Source organism: Podarcis raffonei, chromosome 7 (assembly GCF_027172205.1).
Source record: "Podarcis raffonei isolate rPodRaf1 chromosome 7, rPodRaf1.pri, whole genome shotgun sequence".
Taxonomy (NCBI): domain Eukaryota; kingdom Metazoa; phylum Chordata; class Lepidosauria; order Squamata; family Lacertidae; genus Podarcis; species Podarcis raffonei.
The window spans coordinates 5,054,386-5,077,505 of record NC_070608.1 but is presented as its reverse complement, the minus strand read 5'-3'; the positions used below and the strand labels follow the sequence as shown (position 1 = coordinate 5,077,505).

At 45.3% G+C, this 23,120-nt stretch overlaps 1 protein-coding gene across 2 annotated transcripts in view; it reads right to left on the bottom strand.

Annotated features, from left to right (window-relative positions):
- TSNARE1 (t-SNARE domain containing 1) overlaps positions 1-22,854 on the bottom strand; it is a 448,733-nt gene extending 425,879 nt beyond the window's left edge. Inside the window, exon 1 of one of the 2 annotated variants that reach the window (XM_053395183.1) lies at positions 22,759-22,854. The gene's annotated coding sequence lies outside the window, so the exon portion shown is untranslated. The remainder of the gene's footprint in view (positions 1-22,758) is intronic. The other variant, XM_053395184.1, reaches the window with a different exon arrangement.
- Between the last annotated feature and the right edge of the window lie 266 nt (positions 22,855-23,120).

Here is a 23,120-nt window from a genome sequence, read left to right as displayed (position 1 = left end):
AAAAAAAAAATTATTGATTTTCCAACATAAATTATAACACATTACAACTGACAATACAAAAACAAACAAACATATAAACATGTATAATTTCATAACCTTTTTTTCCTTAAACCCAATTTCGACGACTTCCCCATGCCTCCCTTTTCTGCATCCCTGTTTTAGACTTTTTCAGCAACCCCTGATCTCAATTACTTATAATTCACTTTCTTTAACCTTTTTCTCTTACCCAATCATTTATCGCTGCAAATCTGCTTTACCTTACCCATGACATTTTAACACTCAATAATTTTACAACAGTTCTTAAGATAAAGTTTAAATTTCTTCCAATCTTCTTCCACCATCTCTTTCCCTTGGTCACGGATTCTGCCCGTCATCTCAGCCAGTCCCATATAGTCAATCACCTTCGTCTGCCACTCTTCCAGCGTGGGTAGTTCTTGTGTCTTCCAATACTTTGCTAGAAGAACTCTTGCTGCTGTTGTAGCGTACATAAAAAACGTCCTATCTTTCCTTGACACCAATTGGCCTACCATGCCCAGGAGAAAAGCCTCTGGTTTCTTATGAAAGGTACACTTAAGAACCTTCTTAATTTCATTATAAATCATCTCCCAGAAGACCTTAATCCTTGGGCACGTCCACCAAAGGTGATAGAAAGTACATTACATTTCCAGCATTTATTATTGGGCAAGTGATAAATTTTTGCAAGCTTGACTGGGGTCATGTACCACCTATAAATCATTTTCATAATGTTCTCTCTTAAGGCATTACATGCCGTAAACTTTATACCGGTGGTCCATAACTGCTCCCAGTCAGCAAACATAATGTCATGACCAATGTCTTGTGCCCTGTCTAATCCTCTTTTAAAGCCACCCAAGTTGATGACCATCACTACCTCCTGTGGCAGGAAGTTCCACAGTTAATTATGTGCTGTCACGGTCCGGTTCATGGGTGATCGAAGTCCCGGCAGGGGACGTCAGGACCGGGGGCAAGATGGTGAGGTGGGAGCAGGAATGGGGGTCCAGAACCCAGGAGTCATGAAGTCAGGGGTCTGAGGATCAAGAAGCAAGGCGTCAAGAAGCCAAGGGTCTGAGAGTCAGGAAGCAAGAAGTCATGAAGTCAGGTGTCCGGGGATCAAGAAGCAAGAAGTCATGAAGTCAGGGGTCCGAGGATCAAGAAGCAAGGAGTCACGAAGCCGAGGTTCAAGGATCAGGAAGCAAGCCAAACACACAAGGCAGGAAGTGTGTTGCTGTGGCAAAGAGCCGAAGGGAATAATTATTATTATTATTATTATTATTATTATTTATTATTTATACCCCGCCCATCTGGCTGGGCCTCCCCAGCCACTCTGGGCGGCTTCCATAGAAACCAAAAATACAGTAAAATATCACACGTTAAAAACTTCCCTGAACAGGGCTGCCTTAAGATGTCTTCTGAATGTCAGGTAGTTGTTTATCGCTTTGACATCTGCTGGAAGGGCGTTCCACAGGGCGGGCGCCACTACCGAGAAGGCCCTCTGCCTGGTTCCCTGTAGCTTTGCTTCTCGCAATGAGGGAACCGCCAGAAGGCCCTCAGCGCTGGACCTCAGCGTCCGGGCAGAATGATGGGGGTGGAGACGCTCCTTCAGGTATACTGGACCGAGGCCATTTAGGGCTTTAAAGGTCAGCACCAACACTTTGAATTGTGCTTGGAAACGTACTGGGAGCTGACCTTATATCCCTTCCCAGCTCTTGCCACCAGGTGCTGTGAGTTACCAATCAGCCTCACCTGTGAGGCCACGCCTTGCCTCTTCAGAACAAACTTAGGAAGGCCCCAGTCCTGCAAAGTCCTATTGGTCACAGGGCCTGGCTCCTGCATGCACTCCTGATGTGTGCTTTGTGAAGAAGTTCCTTATTTTATCTGACCTGAGTCTTCCAACATTCAGCTTCATTGGACGTCTGTGAGTTCCAGCATTACGAGACAAGAAGAGCTGTGCTGGATCAGGCCAAAGGTCCATCTAGACCAGCATCCTGTTCTCACGCCAGCCAACCAGATGCCTGAAGGAAACCCGGATAGAGCATGGGGCTGATAATGCCAAGGTTGCAGGTTCGGTTCCTGCATGGGACAGCTGCATATTCTGGCATTGCAGGGGGTTGGACTATGTTGTTGTTGTTGTTTTAAAGAAGAAGAATACTTTATTTAGAATTCAACAACAACAAAGGAAAAGACCGCAGTAATTGTTACATCAATTCATTACAATTAACCGATTTTAACAATATAAAAATAATAATAGAAAAATTACACAACATCACTTTGAACTTACTGAAGTTTTCATATTGCACTTTTATCTCTTTCTTAACAAATCAAAAGGAGGAAGACCAAGAAAGGAGGCACAAAAAAGAAAAGAGAAAAGGAAGGGAAAAAAGAGGGGGGAAAGGAAAAGAAAGAAAGAAAGAAAACACAAAATAAACACATTTGACTTCCGATTAAACTCATTGTATTATTATTTCTACTATGTTTTCACACACAGTTCCAAATTATTGTATTACTTTCTGTGTTTTCGTCAGATATCAAAAAATATATATTTAATATATATATATGGAGTTTAGTAGGTATATTCTGGTATGATGAATTCAGATTTAGTGGATTCATATGCTCAACAGAAAGCATTTAATAAGTTTAGTTACGAGGGGGAAAAACATTATGCTGATGTAAATGTTAGGTTTTAGCCTTAAGGATATGACCTAGCCTGGCTATTCTCTGCTTTTATGGATTAGACTGTATATATGGACCAGAAACATCAGGAAAAACTGTAACTGTCATGATAAAACTTAAATGTAATAGATATATTTTAACAAAATAAATAGCAGCGGGTTGGACTAGATGATCCTCAGGGTCCCTCCCAACTCCACAATTCTATGAAAGTCAGTAAGTTAGACCAAAAAAGAGAGTTAATTATAGAAAAATGAGCATGGAAAGTTACAAACTTGTATTTCAGCAGAGGTGCAGCATCTCTCCCCCTTTCTCTATATATAAAATTTTACCAACCCAATTGATCAAAGATTATATGTCCCATTTCAAGGCAGGTGAATGGGTAATAAATAGTGAGGCGAGGGGGGTGGGGGAAACAGCAAGGCGCAGCATTTTATTAAATGGAACCATTTGCAGCCAGTGTGTCAGCAAAGTTCCATTTCATCTACATTTTCCCTTGCTGAAAGCACAGGGCGGCGGAGCCTTTGCTCAGTGACTTATGACTGAGAGTTAAATCTAAAACCAGCTTTAAGCAGCCAGCAGCTTTGATTGCAGCCAAGAGCAATTATCAGAGATGCCCTCCACCAGAGAATCTGACCTGCACCCAGGGCCAGTGATGAGAATGATCTAAAGGACGGTTCCAGCCATTAACTTTGCATCTATCCTTCTGAACCACGAATGCAAGAGGAGAGATCTGTGGGGAATTTAATTGCCACACTTTACATGAACTTTTGACAGGACTCTAGCCGGCCACTGAGACACCAGGAACATCTCTGGTGCAAGCTGTAATGAAACAAATCATGTCCGAACAGGGGCATCTGGGTCTGAAGAGCCAAGGAGAACAGGGACGCATGCCTACAGGAGGGTATCAGCCAACAGGAACCGCTCTACAAGATCTGGAACTCCCAGTTACCAACCCAGGGGCAAGAGGTGTGGGCAGAACAGCAGCTGTGGATCGGGATAGCCTGACCTTTGTTGCCCAAGCTCTAGGGACCTTCCGTCTGGACTACTCCAATGCACTCTACATGGGGCTTCCCTTGAAGACAATACAGCTTGGGCAGAATGTGGCCACTGTTAGAATTCCTGCTCCGTGATTGCAGTCATGGGATTGTTGTCTTTCACATGATGTTATATGTTTTGACTCCACAGAATGGGAAGTGACTGAGACAGGATGTTTGTGTTACTGTGTTCTGTGAAGTGGGACTATTGTCCTTTGTTCTTAACATCTTCTCCCTTTGCCAAACTTTACACTCTGTCCAGCTCAGCTCCATAAGAAGCACTGGAGATGGAGGGGGAGAAGGGGGTAGAAGGCTTAAGGCCCTCGTATTTACGGGACAGCCTCTCCTGGTCTGCCCTGCAGAGGACCTTAAGGTCCATGAATAATCATAGTTTAGAGGTCCCGGGCCCTAAGGAAGCCAAACTATCCTCCACCAGGGCCAGGGCCTTTTCAGTGATGGCTCCGACCTGGTGGAATGCTCTGTCCCATGAGACTAGGGCCCTTCGGAATTTAACCTCCTTCTGCCGGGCCTGTATGACAAGGCTATTCCGCCTGGCCTTTAATTTGAATTCAGCCTGATCTTTTCCCCGCCTTCTCTTCCCTCCCCCTCCCCTTTTATGAAGATTACCCACTCTGAGACCCCACAGCTAATTCTCCCCTGGCCTCCTCGCTGGCCCAAGTAGGACTAATTCAGCCAGCTAGCCCTGGGGATTACCTAATGCTTATTAGATGGATTTCCCCTAAATTGATTTCTGAACTTTGAATTTTAATGTTATTCATGTTTTTGTACTGTATTTTATGATGCTTTTACAATTAAGTGTTTTAAATTTGTTGTTAGCCACCCTGAGCCCAGTTTATGAACTGGGAGGGGAAGGGTATAAATAAAAATATATTATTATTAAATAATAATTTATTATTCATACCCCGTCCATCTGGGCAGCTCCCAACAGAATATTAAAAACACAACAAAACTTCAAACATTAAAAACACCCCTAAACAGGGCTGCCTTCAGATGTCTTCTAAAAGTCAGGTAGTTGTTTATTTCCTTGACATCTGGTGGGAGGGTGTTCCACAGGGCGGGTGCCACCACCGAGAAGGCCCTCTGTCTGGTTCCCTGTAACTTGGTTTCTCGCAGTGAGGGAACTGCCAGAAGGCCCCCGGAGCTGGACCTCAGTGTCAGGGCTGAATGATGGATGGAAGGAAGGAAGGAAGGAAGTAACTGTGCATTTAGCAGGACAAGTGAAGAGTCTTGTGCCTTGGATAACGGGAATCAGCAAAGTTTTCTGGCACTGGGAGAAAGGGGGAGGCAGCGGCACAGGGAGAAGAGTGGGAGAAGCTAAGCAGGGAATGCCAAGGTGGGAGGGAGAAGCTGTGCGATGTAAGGTCAGAGATGTAGGCTGAGTCTGAGTCACTACAGTTAACTTAAATGGCTCGAACTATCAGCTCTGGCATACCAAATGCCGTCTCAACGGAACAGCAAAAAACTCAGGAGTTGTAATGTGGCATTCTGTGTCGGCCCATCGGCTGGGAGAAATGTCAATTTAATTAGAGGAGGACGCTCACGGGAAACAGGACAAGGTCTGCAAAAGAAAGCATCGTGCACGTTCCGTTTTGGACTCTCCGTGTTTCTGAAGACAGCGTCAAGTCTCTTGCCAGAGGCTGGGCACCAGCCATTCAGAGAACCTAAGAGCATACCAGGTAGTGTGGTTGCTGACCTTGAGCCAGACATCCTGGAGAGTGAAGTCAAATGGGCCTTAGAAAGCACTGCAAATAACAAGGCCAGTGGAAGTGATGGTATTCCAGCTGAACTATTTAAAATTTTAAAAGATGATGCTGTTAAGGTGCTACACTCAATATGCCAGCAAGTTAGGAAAACTCAGCAGTGGCCAGAGGACTGGAGAAGATCAGTCTACATCCCAATCCCAAAGAAGGGCAGTGCCAAAGAATGCTCCAACTACCGCACAATTGCACTCATTTCACACGCTAGCAAGGTTATGCTTAAAATTCTACAAGGAAGGCTCAAGCAGTATGTGGATCGAGAACTCCCAGAAGTGCAAGCTGGATTTAGAAGAGGCAGAGGAACAAGAGACCAAATTGCAAACATGCGCTGGATTATGGAGAAAGCTAGAGAGTTCCAGAAAGACATCTACTTCTGCTTCATCGACTATGCAAAAGCCTTTGACTGTGTCGACCACAGCAAACTATGGCAAGTTCTTAAAGAAATGGGAGTGCCTGATCACCTCATCTGTCTCCTGAGAAATCTCTATGTGGGACAAGAAGCTACAGTTAGAACTGGATATGGAACAACTGATTGGTTCAAAATTGGGAAAGGCGTACGACAAGGCTGTATTTTGTCTCCCTGCTTATTTAATTTATACGCAGAATACATCATGCGAAAGGCTGGGCTGGATGAATACCATTCAGGAACACTGCTGCTTCCCAACCATGGAGTTAGAACAAAGCCATCACAACTAGTAGCCATCGATAGCCCTCTCCTCCATGAATTTGTCTAATCCTCTTTTAAAACTATCTAGGTGGATAGTCATCATTTCCTCATGTGGGAGGGAGTTCCGTAGATTATCTAAGTGTACTTCCTTCTACATGCCCTGAATCTTCCAACATTCCTTTTTATTCGATGTCCACAAGTTTTAGTGTTCAAAATTCACCAGGTGCAGAACTACCAACGAAGAAGAATGGAGGACAAAATTGATGGACTATGCAGAATTAGATAAATTAAGAGGAAGGATTCGAAACCTGCGGGACCAGAGATTCTTAGAAGACTGGAGTAAATATATGAATTATTTGAAAAGTAATAGTAATGAACAGATTACGCTAGTAGGTTTTCAAGAAGTTTTGTAAGGAGGACTATTTGAAATATTACAAGTAAGACTATGAGGAGAATTATTAGTTAATGGTAATTAAGAGTAATAGAGAAATTAAGAAATGCAGAGTAAGTGATAAAGAATGGGAAATCATCAGAGGTGTTGACGGTATTTCTGAAAAATAAGTCATGTCAGACTAACCTGATCTCGTTTTTTGACAGAATTACAAGCCTGGTAGATGAAGGGAACGCAGTGGATGTAGCCTACCTTGATTTCAGCAAGGCATTTGACAAGGTGCCCCATGATATTCTTGTAAAGAAGCTGGTAAAATGCGGCCTTGACTATGCTACCACTCAGTGGATTTGTAACTGGCTGACTGACCGAACCCAAAGGGTGCTCATGAATGGTTCCTCTTCATCCTGGAGAAGAGTGACTAGTGGGGTGCCACAGGGTTCTGTCTTGGGCCCAGTCTTATTCAACATCTTTATCAACGACTTGGATGATGGACTCAAGGGCATCCTGATCAAATTTGCAGATGACACCAAACTGGGAGGGGTGGCTAACACCCCAGAGGACAGGATCACACTTCAAAACGACCTTGACAGATTAGAGAACTGGGCCAAAACAAACAAGATGAATTTTAACAGGGAGAAATGTAAAGTATTGCACTTTGGCAAAAAAAATGAGAGGCACAAATACAAGATGGGTGACACCTGGCTTGAGAGCAGTACATGTGAAAAGGATCTAGGAGTCTTGGTTGACCACAAACTTGACATGAGCCAACAGTGTGACGCGGCAGCTAAAAATGCCAATGCAATTCTGGGCTGCATCAATAGGAGTATAGCATCTAGATCAAGGGAAGTAATAGTGCCACTGTATTCTGCTCTGGTCAGACCTCACCTGGAGTACTGTGTCCAGTTCTGGGCACCACAGTTCAAGAAGGACACTGACAAACTGGAACGTGTCCAGAGGAGGGCAACCAAAATGGTCAAAGGCCTGGAAACGATGCCTTATGAGGAACGGCTAAGGGAGCTGGGCATGTTTAGCCTGGAGAAGAGGAGGCTAAGGGGTGATATGATAGCCATGTTCAAATATATAAAAGGATGTCACATAGAGGAGGGAGAAAGGTTGTTTTCTGCTTCTCCAGAGAAGCGGACACGGAGCAATGGATCCAAACTACAAGAAAGAAGATTCCACCTAAACATTAGGAAGAACTTCCTGACAGTAAGAGCTGTTCGACAGTGGAATTTGCTGCCAAGGAGTGTGGTGGAGTCTCCTTCTTTGGAGGTCTTTAAGCAGAGGCTTGACAACCATATGTCAGGAGTGCTCTGATGGTGTTTCCTGCTTGGCAGGCAGTTGGACTCGATGGCCCTTGTGGTCTCTTCCAACTCTATGATTCTATGATTCTATATTGTATAAGATAAGAAGTTATGTCAAATTGGAAATGATATGTTAAAAAACTAATAAATGTATTAAAAACAAAAACAAAATTCACCAGGGGCATTTTGCTACTGGCACGGGTCCAATTGCAACCATGTGGAGATTTCTGGGCACCAGGCTGGCAACCAGTTTGAAAACATTTGACTTCGTTCCTAGTTAATACCTTTTCCATTTCCATTGTGTAGGTTCCTCCTTCTTGCAAAGTGAATTGTTGTAAGAGCTACTGTCAAGCAATGCAGTTGAGATAATATTGTAGCGTTGAGAATTGTAGCGTTGGAAGGGACTCCATAGCGTCCTCTATCCCAACCCCTGGTGAACGGGCAGTCCGTTGTGGGGACTGTAACCGAGGTTTAAGGTACCATTTGGCGCCTAGCTTCTATATCTGAGTTTCAAACACCGGTTATGAGAGACAAAAGCTTTCCTCTAGCCAGCTGAGGAAGCCAGTGAAAATGAGACAGTGCAGTCACACAGCTGAGCCTCCTTCCGGCAAAATGAGTTTCCCAGGTAAGCAGCAAGGTAGGACCCCTGGATGGTTAAGTCCAGTCAAAGGCGACTATGGGGTTGTGGCGCTCATCTCACTTTCAGGCCAAGGGAGCCGGCGTTTGTCCACAGACAGTTTTCCAGGTCATGTGGCCGGCAGACTAAGCTGCTTCTGCAGCAATGGAACACCATGCCGAAAACCAGAGAGAATGAAAACGCTGTTTACCTTCCCGCCGCAGCGGTACCTATTTATCTACTTGCACTGGTATGCTTTCAAACTGGTAGGTTGGCAGGAGCTGGGACAGAAAAAGGAGGAGGAGGAGGAGGAGGAGGAGGAGGAGGAGGAGGAGGAGAAGAAGAAGAAGAGGCATTTGGGTTTGATATCCCGCTTTATCACTACCTGAAGGAGACTCAAAGCGGCTCACAATCTCCTTTCCCTTCCTCCCCCACAACAAACACTCTGTGAGGCAAGTGAGGCTGAGAGACTTCAGAGAAGTGTTACTAGCCCAAGGTCACCCAGCAGCTGCATGTGAAGGAGCGGGGAATCGAACCCGGTTCACCAGATTACCAGTCCACCGCTCTTAACCACTACACCACACAAAGCAATGGGAGCTCAACCCATCATGCAGATTCGAACCGCCGACCTTCCAGTCAGCAAGCCCAAGAGGCTCAGTGGTTTAGAGCACAGCGCCAACCACACAACCCAATGGGAAACATCTCTGGGCTAAAGACCCACAGGACTGCGTCCAATCTTCCAGCAAACTATCCAGGTTGAAACCAAGACTTATGAGGAACGGTTGAAGGAGCTGGGTATGTTTAGCCTGGGGAAAAAGGCGACGGAGAAGGAGATACGATAGCCATCTTCAAATACCTGAAGGGCTGTCAAGTGGGAGATGGAGCAAGCCTGTTTTCTCCTGCTCCAGAGTGTAGGATGTAAACCAATCTCCAATGTTACAAAAAAAGGAGATTCAGACTAAAATCAGGGGGACAATTCTGATAGTGAGAATTGTTAGACCTCCCTCAGGAGGTTGTGGACTCTCCTTCATTGAAGATTTTTAAGCAGAGGCTGGTTGGGGGGGTAGGACTAGATGACCCTTGGGTGCCCTTCCAACTCTATGAATTCCCACCATTCCTATTACTGGCTGTGCTGGGCAGTGCTAATGGGAATTATAGTCCAAAACATCTGGAAGGCAACACAATGGAGAAGGCTGGTACAAGTCGTGGTTTGGAGGACTCAGACACTGAGAAGAACCTGAAGGAACAGGGATGGAATTTAGCAGGGCAGCTCCTGTCTTCCTGGTTGTGTAGGGTGTCTCGGTCTCTGGCTTTGGACAGGCACAGATATCTTGAAGGCCTAAGCACCTCTCAGCTTATATTAAGGGCTTGCAGTAAGGCTCCAAACAGCTGTATCTGAGCATCTTCCATATGTCAAAATTTTAGCCTCCCTCTCACAGCCTAGCCGCGACTTCAGTATTTGCTTCTGTATTTTATGCCTCTAGGTGAAGCACTTTATTTTGGTTAGATGGTGTCACAGGAGAAAAGCAAGCAGCATTTTAATTCCTTGCAGGATCAATTCTTATTGTTTAAGTATTGAGCGGCATTGTGAGCCGAGAGAATATTATCTAGTAGTTTAGACCAAAGTTTCTATTTCAGGCCCGAGGAAGAGCAAAATTGGGTGTGTTTTACAAGGCCTAATGAAACTTTTATGGCTCCGAACAAAAAAAAAGGCACCAGTTCTCTTCCAGCATTTGTATGAATTAGGTTTCAGACGCTCTGCAACTGTGGGTAAGCACTGCAGGGGGGCATTCATATCTGGGGAATTTTGCAGCCGAAGAGAAATATATTGAGCTGGTTTCTTCACACAAAGCTCTTCCCTTTGTAAAAAGGCCAGCCTACAGTTTGGGCCCCCTTCATGGATCACTGCTACTTTGGCCACCTCATGAGAAGAAAAGACTCCCTGGAAAAGACCCTGATGTTGAGAAAGATGGTGGGCAGAAGGAGAAGGGGACGACAGAGGACGAGATGGTTGGACAGTGTTCTCAAAGCTACCAGCATGAGTTTGACCAAACTGCGGGAGGCAGTGGAAGACAGGAGTGCCTGGCGTGCTCTGGTCCATGGGGTCACGAAGAGTCAGACACGACTAAACGACTAAACAACAACAACAGTTTGGGCTGCCATGCATGCTCAAGCATATAAATAGAACCTCGAGTTGAGGACGTAACCCATCCCAGAGGCAAGTCCACAACTCAAAGCGTTCGCACCCAGAACCGCTGCATCTGTGCATGCGCGCGGTGTGATCTAGAACGTCTGCGCATGCGAGAGCGGCAAAACCCGGAGGTAACCGTTCTGGTACTTCTGGGTTGCCGCGGGAAGCAACTTGAAAAGACGTAACCTGAAGAGGACGCAATGTGAGGTATGCACAGCCAAGCAGTATGTAATTTTTTATTTATTTCATAAAAGTTATACACCGCTTGACTGCAAAGCAAAGACAAAAGCCTCACAAGCAGTTTACAAAAAGATAAAACAATAAAGCCAAGGAAAATCTGCATCCGTACTTTAAAACATACAAAAAGTTAAAATACCGAATCAAATTAAATTTCACACCAGCATTTCTAAACGCCTGGGTAGGTAAAGGTAAAGGGGCCCCTGACCATTAGCTTCAGTCGTGGCCGACTCTGGGGTTGCAGCGCTCATCTCACTTTATTGGCCGAGGGAGCCGGTGTACAGCTTCCGGGTCATGCGGCCAGCATGACAAAGCTGCTTCTGGCGAACCAGAGAAGCGCAAGGAAATTCTGTTTACCTTCCCGCCGGAGTGGTACCTATTTATCTACTTGCACTTTGACACGCTTTCGAACTGCTAGGTTGGCAGGAGCAGGGACTGAGCAACGGGAGCTCACCCCGTCGTGGGGATTCGAACCGCCGACCTTCTGATCAGCAAGTCCTAGGCTCTGTGGTTTAACCCACAGCGCCACCCACGTCCCATCAACGCCTGGGTAAACAAGAAAACCTTTAGCAAGCAGCAAAAGGAATACCATGGGCAGACTTCAGACCTGTTGGATCTACTTTGATTTTTTAACTGTAACTCCAGGATGCAGAGGCTTGACAACCATATGTCAGGAGTGCTCTGATGGTGTTTCCTGCTTGGCAGGGGGTTGGACTCGATGGCCCTTGTGGTCTCTTCCAACTCTATGATTCTATGATTCTATGATTCTATAACCAACCAGAGCTTGGTGCTAATATATATATATACATGGTGGGAAATCCTATGCTGAGATTGCAGCTTACCACATACATAGAGCATTAGTTCATAAATACCCATAAAAACATAATTTTAAAAACCAATAAGACATCAGCAGGTACCAATAGGTTAAAAAGAGATATTCATGGTGCAAAGGCCAGTCTGAACACTACAAGTGACAGAAGGCATCAGAAAGAAGGCAGGGACAGTGCCTGCTGAACCTCTAGTGGCAGGCAGTTTCACAGGACAGGGCCTGTCACACTAAAGGCTAAGTCCCTAGCGAAGACCAATCGAACCTCAGGGGTGTGAGGAACCACCAGAAGTGCCCCATTGGGTTACTAGAGACTGAGATCCGTCACAAATTACAGGGTTTCCTCAGAAAAGCAAAGGCATCTGACTTGTAGACATCCCCGATCTGTGCTGCTCCCTTCTGAACCCTCCCCAGTTTGTCAACGACTTTACCCAGACCTCAACCCTCTGCACCAAGTAACTTCCCACCAGACCTACACTGAGCTGTTTCATAAGTTCCCAATGCTTCAGTATATAGATACAGTGGTACCTCAGGTTACATACACTTCAGGTTACATACGCTTCAGGTTACAGACTCCACTAACCCAGAAATAGTGCTTCAGGTTAAGAACTTTGCTTCAGGATGAGAACAGAAATCGTGCTCCGTCGGCACGGCAGCAGCAGGAGGCCCCATTAGCTAAAGTGGTGCTTCAGGTTAAGAACAGTTTCAGGTTAAGAACGGACTTCTGAAACGAATTAAGTACTTAACCTGAGGTACCACTGTATTTATCTCCAATTGATGCAACCTACAATGTCACCGGCTCTCCTGAAATCCAGAAATAGACATGTTACTATGGAGCATGTCAAAGACCAAGTGCAAAGTAGTATTTTCACAAAGTAGAGGGGAAGGTATCTCAAAGAAACAAGGGTTCCCTACACCTGGATCTGGCTTCACATAGGCAGATTTTCAGCTCAACCTGACGAGAACCTCAGCACACATTCAAAAAACTAAGTGTTCTAGCCCTCGGTACTGTGGGGAGAGATTTTCAGGGCCATGGACAAGACCTCCGTCCTTTGGTGAGGTTCCCCATGTCTACAACATCCTTGTAGGACATGTTATCTGCTTTTCGGTCAGAAGACGGTTGTGTTTGGTCTTTTAACGTGGGTGAAATGTTCTGAATTCGTTTTGTTTGAAATTGTATCCTAATGTTTTATTTGGATTTGATATCCCGCTTTATCACTACCCAAAGGAGTCTCAAAGCGGTTAACAATCTCCTTTCCCTTCCTCCCTCACAACAAATCCTCTGTGAGGTGAGTGGGGCTGAGAGACTTCAAAGAAGTGTGACTGGCCCAAGGTCACCCAGCAGCTGCATGTGGAGGAGCAGAGACGCGAAACCGGTTCACCAGATTACGAGTCTACCGCTCTTAACCACTACACCACACTGGCTCTCCATAATGTACCTCTTTATTCTTGTGAAGCGCATCCGGGAGGCTTTGTGGCTGAATGTCGGCATATAACAGACCCTCCAAGTGTTCCTATTTTCCCGGAACAGTCTCAGATTTACAAAAGGATGTCTGTGTTTTGTTTGGATATTGTTTCAGAAAGTGTGCATTACTCTTAAGTGCGAACTGCATAACTTCCAAGGATCCCCATTTTTCAGTGACAGTCCCAGAAATTATAGAAGCCATCCCAGTTTCTGATTTGATCTCGGAATGTCCCGCTTTTCCTAAGGATGTCCCTATTTTCATCGGAGAAATGTTGGAGGGTGTGGAGTCATGTGATCCCTGAGCCAAAGGAGATAAGTGACTATACAACCTTTAGGAGTCATCTGTATAAGGAAGCTTTTGGATACCTAATGTTTTGTTATGTTTTTCTATATGTTGGGGGTTGCCCAGTGTGGCTGGGGCAACCCAGTCAGGTGGGGAGGGTATAAATAATAAAATAATAAAATAATAAAATAATAAAATAATAAAATAATAAAATAATAAAATAATAATAGTAATAATAATAATAAATAATAATAATAATAATGGAACAGGAACGTCCCTAGTTTCACTGGAGAAATGCTAGAAGGTTTGAATATAAATACAGTGGACCCTCTAATTGCGTACCGCTCTGGATACGTAACATTCGGGTTGCGAACGCGGCAAACCCGGAAGTGTATACTTCCAGGTTTTGCCGCGTGCGCATGTGCAGAAGCGCTCTGCGCATCACACGTGTATGCAGAAGCACTCTATCATGCCACACGCGTGCGCAGAATCGGCACCTCCACTTATAGACTTTTCAGGTTAAGTACGGACCCCCGGAATGAATTTAATTCATATCCGGAGGGCCCACTGTAAACAGTAACAATAACAACTTGAAGTTATATATGGTATGCAGAACAAATTGGTTTGTCATATTTTTAACCCTGTATTTCTCGGGGGGGGGGAGAGAGAAAACAAAAATAAAGGCAGCAGATATGCACACTGGATAGCTGTGAAAAATCACACACACCCATGAGAACTACACAGCAATCTGATAAAACCACCACAGAGGAATCAAAAGTGAAACAACTATATGTACAACACAGACTCAGTGAAAGGCATTCCTATTGCCTCTCTCTGCACACAACCACAAGTGCCTATCTTGTGGCTCAGTGCTGCAAAACAGGAAGCCACACAAAATGCACTCAGGTGGTTTGAGAAACCCTGACATCAGCCGCACTCCACATTCTTGTGAAAAAGCACTGAAAGCCCGGTCTGTCTAGCTCTCCCACCAAATGTACCTCTGAAAGTGAGGGGGGGAGACAAAAGCACCCCAACACCTCAGTGGCAAACCTAGCTGCCCTTTAAAGAGACAGTGACATGAGGCATGCACGTTAAGCTTTCTCCAAGAAACTTGGGCTAATGGTCTAGCAAACCCCTAGGCTAGGACATTACCACTGCCAGTATCCCTACAACAAGCCTGCGATGTAGGCAAACTGTGTTAGATAGATAGATAAAACTTTATTTGCATTGGCCAATGGCCATAGCAACAGTAAAACATTACAGTATACACAGAAAGGAAAATTGGTATAAGAGCACAATTTAAAGTCCTGAATCAGCAGTCAGTTAATGGCCCTTATTCTGATTGCCCTAGCTATGAACCTAGCAACCTTTCCTGTCATCCGCTCACTTTGATCTGGTAGGCAAACTGTGAGTGCTAGGGCTGGCCGATAAATGGCTTTCAACATCGCAACAGATCACCAGCTAAACATCGCAATACACCAATACATCACGATTCTGCAATAAGGATGGAACTACGTGGAGGACTTGGCTGGCTTCACGGTTTTCCCACATCATGTTTTTTGCGGGCGCCTGGTCTTGCGATTCACTGGCCCCTGAGGGAGACAGGCGAGAGCTGAGCTGGCAGGGGCTGCAGGAATTGAGAGACGCATTGGCTGGTTTCACGGTTTTCCCCGTGAAAATTGTAATTTTTGCATACCACACACACATACAACACTCCCACCATTGGGCACTCTTAAGCACTATAAAGGAAACCTAAACTACTAAAAACCACCCAAATGAACATATTTGCCAATTCTAGAGAAGGGGTAGGAACCGGTGGCTCTCCAGATGCTATTGGACTGCAATTCCCATAATTCCTAGCAGGGAACCTCCATGCTGGCAGGGGCTGATGGGAGCTGGAGTCTAATCAGTTCCCCACCCACAGTCTTGTTGTTGTTTAGTTGTTTAGTCATGTCCGACTCTTCGTGACCCCATGGACCAGAGCACGCCAGGCACTCCTGTCTTCCACTGCCTCCCACGGTGTGGTCAAACTCATGCTGGTAGCTTTGAGAACACTGTTCCCACCATCTCGTCCTCTGCCGTCCCCTTCTCCTTGTGCCCTCCATCTTTCCCAACATCAGGGTCTTTTCCAGGGAGTCTTTTCTTCTCATGAGGTGGCCAAAGTATTGGAGCCTCAGCTTCAGGATCTGTCCTTCCAGTGAGCACTCAGGGCTGATTTCCTTCAGAATAGAGAGGTTTGATCTTCTTGCAGTCCATGGGACTCTCAAGAGTCTCCTCCAGCACCAGAATTCAAAAGCATCAATTCTTCGGCGATCAGCCTTCTTTATGGTCCAGCTCTCACAGTCTAGTGCAACCAAATAACAGAAACCAGGATGGAGCATGGAAGGAGCTGGGCTATAGTGATCAGAACAGCCTTGATTCTCTGTAGCTGGCGGCATCGCACAAGAAGCAGATTTGGCCCCCAATCCAATCGTGTCTGGGTGAACCCCTGTACTTCTCCCTTATGAATGAATCGCTGCTGTGAGAACAAGTTAGGGTGCCTGTGTTTTGAACCAGTTTATGTGGGGCAGAAAATTTCCCAATGCTTAATTTGTCCATAGAAAGTTTGCTGCTTTCGAAATTTCAAATATGGTTGGAATCCAATCGCCAATACTTCATCGGGCAAACTGGACAAGGGTTTTAGCTTTATTTACTGCATGCCAGTAAAATAATTGCACCCATTCAGATTGCTCTCTAAGGCATCAGAAAAAAATTTCAGATGCAAACCAAAACATTTCTGATGCAGTTTACCTGAGGCACAGAGTAGAGGGGGGAACTTCCAATTCAAAATTTTCCAGAAAACCCACATCACTGATTTATACCCAGGCAGTTTTCATCACTAAGGAAGAAGGATGATTAAAACTGATTGAAAGCAAGTTTTCCGACTATTATCTCATATTATCCCCAAGTAATGATGCATACTAACCGCTTCATCTAACACCAAAACCTATTAATTTACAACTAAATAGAGTGTTTACACGATACCTCTTCCCAATGTTCATAAACGCTGCAGCTTTCTCTTCCACCTTTGCTCTCCTTTCATATATCGCTTCCACAGTCTACCTGCTTTGCTCCAAGAAATGCACAGAAACATGAAATGGCTAAGAATCCAGAGCTTTGTCACACACGGTGCCAGGGCACCATGGAAAGGGAATGCGGGTTTTTCTTTTCCTTGCTGCAACTGTGTACAGACTCTACATCCCACAGATAACCAATGTGTAAAGAAGAGATTTATTCGCTAAAAGGACCCCAGAAGAAAAACACAGCCCTGCCCGGTAGGACAGCCACCACCCCAGCAAACCACCAAATCCTCAGTCAGGGAGAAATTGGGCTTCTTTTTCTGGATGACCTCCAGTTTCACAAAGGCAAGAGTCAGATAGTTCACTCACTGCCTTTTTGAGTCCCAAGCCCCATGCGTTACTCAGGAGCAGGTAACCAAGCAGCCAGCTACCGGATTCAGAGCCAAAAGATTGCTGCAAAAAGCCGTGCAAGGTATAAATACAGATACAGTGGTACCTTGGTTCTCGAACTTAATCTGTTCCGGGAGTCCGTTCAACTCTTAAAACCATTCGAAAACCAAGGCGCAGCTTCCGATTGGCTGCAGGAGCTTCCTGCACCCAAGCGGAAGCAGCGTCGGGATGTTCGGCTTCTGAAAAATGTTCGCAAACCGGAACACATACTTCTGGGTTTGTGGCGTTTGGGAGCCGATTTGTTCAACAACTAAGCCACTCCAGAACCAAGGTACCACTGTAAATGCAAGTTGTATCCAGGCCTGTGTGGTTGCTTCATCACACAATTATTTGTTTGTTTGAGCCATTAGAGCTTTGATTTTATTTTTTAGAATAAGGTAGATACCATTCTATTTCTGGAAGATGAAAAGGAAATGCCTTTATTTGCTTAGAGAGAGCAAAGGGTAAATACCCAGCTCTGAGAACTGAGTGAACAGTAGTCGGAGCATGGGAATTCAGAGACTATGAGGTCATCCAGGCAAACACCATGAACAATTCCTCCTGTGCAGAAAAGCCTTTACAGGTGGAGCAGGAATGTTGTACAAGCTTCCCGGCAGGTGAGTCGCTGCTACTTACCGGAAGAAGGGAGGAGGAGATAGCAGAGGGGGTCAGCTTGGTGCAAACTCACTGGCAGGGGTACCAGGTTGGCTCTGCCACCGTGTTTGCGCCATGCCAACCTCCCACTGCTTCACCATTACTGGAAAGCAACAGCCACCCAGTTGCTCCACACCATCCAAAGAGCAGCTTCTGCCCTTGTACTGAGCCCATGCTAGCAATGCCGTCTATGACGCCATCTGTCCTCTTTATAGTGCTTGACCTCCAAAAAGTAAGTCTCGCTCGCATGCATCTTTCATCCAACACAGAAAAGCCGCCTTTCAATTCAGTGTCTTTGACTGAAGGCCACTGATTCAGCTTTAAGAGATAATAAGTGGACGTTTGTATATTGAGATTTAATTTTCACCACACTATGTAAAATGGGGGAAGGGCGGGGGTCGGGAGAAAGCCGTTTGGGGGGTTATTTTTGCAAATAGTTTTTCAATATCAATTTTTACACAGCCTTGAAGGAACACCAGCACTGCACTTGCAGGGAGAATAAATACTGCCTTTAACTCTTGCTCCTGGTATAGTGAGACACACTCAGATAAGTTCTCTTTCGTGCACTCATTGCCCAGCAAATCAGAAAGTTCTTTTGTCGTTAGGCTGATCATTATTGTATTTGAAATACTTGTTCAAAGCGCTTCACAGATGTTGCCTCAGCAGCCCTGACAACCTCCCTGTAGGGAAAGTCCCTACATTGCAGATGGAGAAACCGAAGTTGAGACAATTATAGGGTCTCGTGGCATGCAACCATCTTGTGGATGAGCTTAAATGGAAACTATACAGAAATGTTCTAAATGCAGTTAATTTCTATACTGCTTTTCAGCCCAGAGCAATTCATAACTCACATGAGAACCAGCTATGTTGTGGCACTTCAGTGGCCCCAAATGGTGATGATCCTAACATTATGCATTGTTTGAAGTTTTACCTTCCTATCCAGTTTGCGGAAATGGAGAGTGCAAAGCAAGAAATACAAGCCAAGCCACTTCTGCTATTAGCACCAATGCATAATGCAGTCAAGGACATTAAAGGATCCTCCGGACAACATATGTACTTAGCATTCATCCTTATATGCTTGTGCAAAGCTGAAACTGAGGGTAGATCATATCTGGTTTTTCTTCTGTTCAGATCTGCTAGCAAGGAGGTTATATGTCAACGAGCACTCATCGTGGAATCATCCTGGTTTACTTGCGGGTCACTTACGCAACTACCCAAATGGTCCATTCCACACATTTTACCCTGCATTTCTCTGTCACTTTCCTAACTGCAAACAAAAACAAAAACCTGTTTCTTTTCGAAAGTGGACTTGTTGTGATAAGGAAGGGGTTACTTTGTGAGCACAGTGGTATCCTTGGTGTCTTCCCCAGGGGCCCAAAAAACCTGAGTCCCCTCCGCCCACTCACTGTCCCCTTGGCCCTTGGCCATGAGGTGGTGGCTGCCATTTTCTCCCTGAAGAAATAGAGAGAAAGATGAAGAAGGAAGTTGGATGAGTGACTTTCTCTCCCACTTCCTCTTTCAGCTCTATGTACTTTTCAAGGCTCAGATTAATTCTGAGTAGCAACATGCCATGGCTAAAAAAAATATAAAAATCTGTATGTGCTCCTGGGCCCCCAAAGTGTGAAAACAACTGCAGGAGAGGGGCAGTGAGTAACATTATGGGATATTTGGCAGTGCCAAAGTCAGGCATAGGCAACCTCGACCCTCCAGATGTTTGGGGACTACAACTCCCATGATCCCAAGCTAACAGGACCAATGGTCAGGGATGATGGGAACTGTAGTCCCAAAACATCTGGAGGGCCGAGCTTGCCTATGCCTAGCCAAAGGGGTCAGTGCTCCCCTGGGAAAGCTGAAGCCTAGACATTGGATCACACTCACTTAATCCTCACCGATTTGTAGCTGACAAGCCTCAGTGACTAGGACATCTAGGACCAAGGTGAATCCATTCGAACTCCCTTGTTGTTTTTGCTACTGCCAGGACATGGAATGTTACTACCAAGATGTGTGTTATTTGTATGCTGCTACATTTGTTATGTGTTGCGGCTTTATTGCTGTTATTATGAATTTGTTCTTGTGATGTGTTTAGTAGTGGTTAGAGTGTCAGACTAGGACCTGGGAGAGAGAGTGGTTCAAATCCCCACTCAGGCATGAAACTCGGGGTCATGGAGTTTGAGTCCCACGTTAGGTGAAAGATTCCTATACAGTGGTACCTCGGGTTACAGACGCTTCAGGTTACAGACTCCGCTAACCCAGAAATAGTACCTTGGGTGAAGAACTTTGCTTCAGGACGAGAATAGAAATCGCATGCACCTTTGGTTGTCACCAATGGAAGCGAAGGCTCAGAAAAAGCTCAATATGGAGGCCAAATGGCCGAAATATTGGGAAACTTTGGAACAGGAGGGAGATAGACTAAAACTGCAGAGCTTTGAGAAACTAAAAAACAAAGTGCGAGATTGGCTACACTATTATCAGATAATGGAGGCATATAATTTGGACAAGAAAATCGGCTTCCAGGTGGAAAAATCAAAATTAGAAACAGAACTGTTAGAACCCAAAACTAAGATTTTGTCAAAGATGTATCACTTGCTGTTGAAATGGAATACTCAGGATGAAACGGTGAAATCTGCTATGATTAAATGGGCACAAGATGTCGGACATAACATTATGTTTGCTGACTGGGAACAGTTGTGGACCACAGGTATGAAGCTTGCAAAAATATATCATTTGCCCGATAATAAATGTTGGAAATGTAAAGAAACTGAAGGTACATTCTTTCACCTTTGGTGGACGTGCCCAAGAATTAAGGCTTTCTGGGAAATGATCTATAATGAAATGAAAAAGGTATTTAAATATACCTTTCTGAAGAAACCAGAGGCCTTCCTTCTGGGCATTGTCGGCCAATTGGTGCCAAAGAAGGACAGAACGTTTTTTATGTATGCTACAACAGCAGCAAGAATGCTTATTGCAAAGTATTGGAAGACACAAGAACTACCCACTTTGGAAGAATGGCAGATGAAGGTGATGGACTATATGGGATTGGCAGAAATGACTGGCAGAATCCGAGACCAGGGAGAAGAGTCGGTGGAAGAAGATTGGAAGAAATTTAAAGATTATCTACAGAAATATTGTAAAATTAATGAGTGTTAGAATGATGCTGGATTGAAATTAAGTGGTTTCCAGCTGTAATGCTTTAAGAGAATATGAAAAAAAGGATTATAAATAGGTAATAATATAATGGTAAGGATTTGCTGAACTAACAATTTGGGGTGGAATACAAAAAAGGGAGGTATGAGGAGGTCCAGGAAATAAGTTAAAAGAAAATAAGTAATTGAAAATTTATGTGTGTTTTTTTTTCTTAAAAAGTTTCTTTATTCTGTATTTTTGTTATTCTGTTTTTTCTTTTTTCTTTTATTGTAATATTATAAAAAATCTTAATAAATATCTTATAAAAAAAAGAGAGAGAGAATAGAAATCGCATCGTGGCAGTGCAGTGGCAGCAGGAGGCCCCATTAGCTAAAGTGGTGCCTCAGGGTAAGAACAGTTTCAGGTTAAGAATGGACCTCCGGAACGAATTAAGTACTTAATCCAAGGTATCATTGTATTGCACAGGTTGGATTAAATTACCCAGGTGGTCCCTTCTATCTCTATGAGAGGCGAAGGAAAACTCTGACCCTAAACCTCCACTGCCTTGCGGGATATCTTCAGGAGAAGAAAAGGCTAAGTTTGAAACCCTATGCAAATCCTAAAACAGTTGTATGGCACCTTGTACGCCTCCTTCTGGCAACTCCTGCAGCCAAGCTCATGCCAAATTTCTGGTTCTGCTTTCCTTTGGACCACATCATTGAGGCTGTGTGTGTCTTGTCATCTGGGAGGTCCAGGGCCTCCATACACACCATCCAGGCTTGCACCCCACTAAGGTCATTTCAGTGCTGCTAACACAGCGGTTCGACTTCACCCCTGGAGGCACACTCCATTGTCTCTAGAGACAGACGGGTGCCAACACTGATTCTATGATTAGGTTGGCCACTGGCCTCATTCATCAGGCCTCTTCTTATGTTTTCATGGTCAATACAGTTTTATGGCCTGCATCTGTCAAGATCGGGTGTGTCTACAGTACAGGCCTCATCATCACAGTGTGGACCAAGCACAGCACCAGCTTCTCCCTCCGATCGTTATATATTGTGTCCCAGAACATCTCTCAAACTAAGCAGCAGCTATAGGGGAAATGCAAGCCAAGGCAGATTACAGGCCAAAGACAATGCATTACTGTATTTTTATATTTGGTTGGAAGCCACCCAGAGCGGCTGGGGAAGCCCAGCCGGATGGGCGGGGTATAAATAATAAATTATTGTTGTTGTTGTTGTTGTTGTTGTTGTTACAATGCTGAGCTCTACTCAAGATATGCTCAGAAGGTCTCCTGGGAGACAAGACAATACTCTTCTCCATGAAACTAAGTTGTTCAACGCATGATTCTAGGGCACGGGGAAGTATCTCTGCACATGCTCAGAAACACTAGGCCAAAACCGGTCCAGGATTTTGAAGAAGAGGCAGGAGCCCTCTTGCACAGAATGCGAGAATTAACAAATCCGCAGAGAAAGCAAAAATGCAACTATCTGTGAACATACACAAAACATACCCGGATACAGTAGCAAGATGCAATCTCCCTAGGAGCTCCTCAAAGTATCCGTAACAAAAACAACACCAAATTTGCTACATCAAGCAAAAGAGGAGCAAATTGTTGCATGCAAACTGAGACACCCAGCCCTCCTCTCTGGTAGGACAGGGCTGGTGGGGGAGCTTTGGCCCCTAACAGAATCCAGCTACTGTAGCAGGAACCCCCAGTACACACACATTCAACTGAGCCCCACATCTCTCCCCAGCCTGCTGCAGCCCCACTGAAGAGACCAGAGCCGGTTCTCCGGCGCCTGCCAAAGTGGCCCCCTTTTTGGCATTCACATGTGCAAATGTTCCAGGATCCGCCCGCCTCCCCGCCTTGCAAGACTCCTTCTTCTTCTTCTATGGCCCTCGCCATCATCATCCCCCTCCTTGCTAGGTGGGTAAGGGGGGCCCCGGGCCATGACTCATGCAAAAACGCCCCATGGAAATTGGGGCACCATTGCGCGCGCAGCTCCTCACCTGCCCACAGCACGTGTGCGTAACGGGGTTGTCAGCGGCAGCAGCCTAGGCTTGGGAGGACGAGAGCAGAGGGGCTCAGCAGTGCGCTTGCGCGGCGAGGAGGGAGGAAACAGAATGGCCTCCCCCCCTTGATCAGCTGCGCGACGTCTGATTGGCTGGCAGCTCCTTGCGTTGAGGAAAGAAGGGAAGGGCCGGACTACAAATCCCAGCAAGCACGGCGCGGAGGCGGAGCGAATGAATAGGAGCGAGGGGGAGCTGCCTGGCCCCGCCTCTGGAGAAGCTGGGAGATTCATTCATAAAAAAGGAGAGTTGGGCAACTCCGAACTGCGGATAGTTTGTTACGAGGCAGCTGTCCAGCGGCG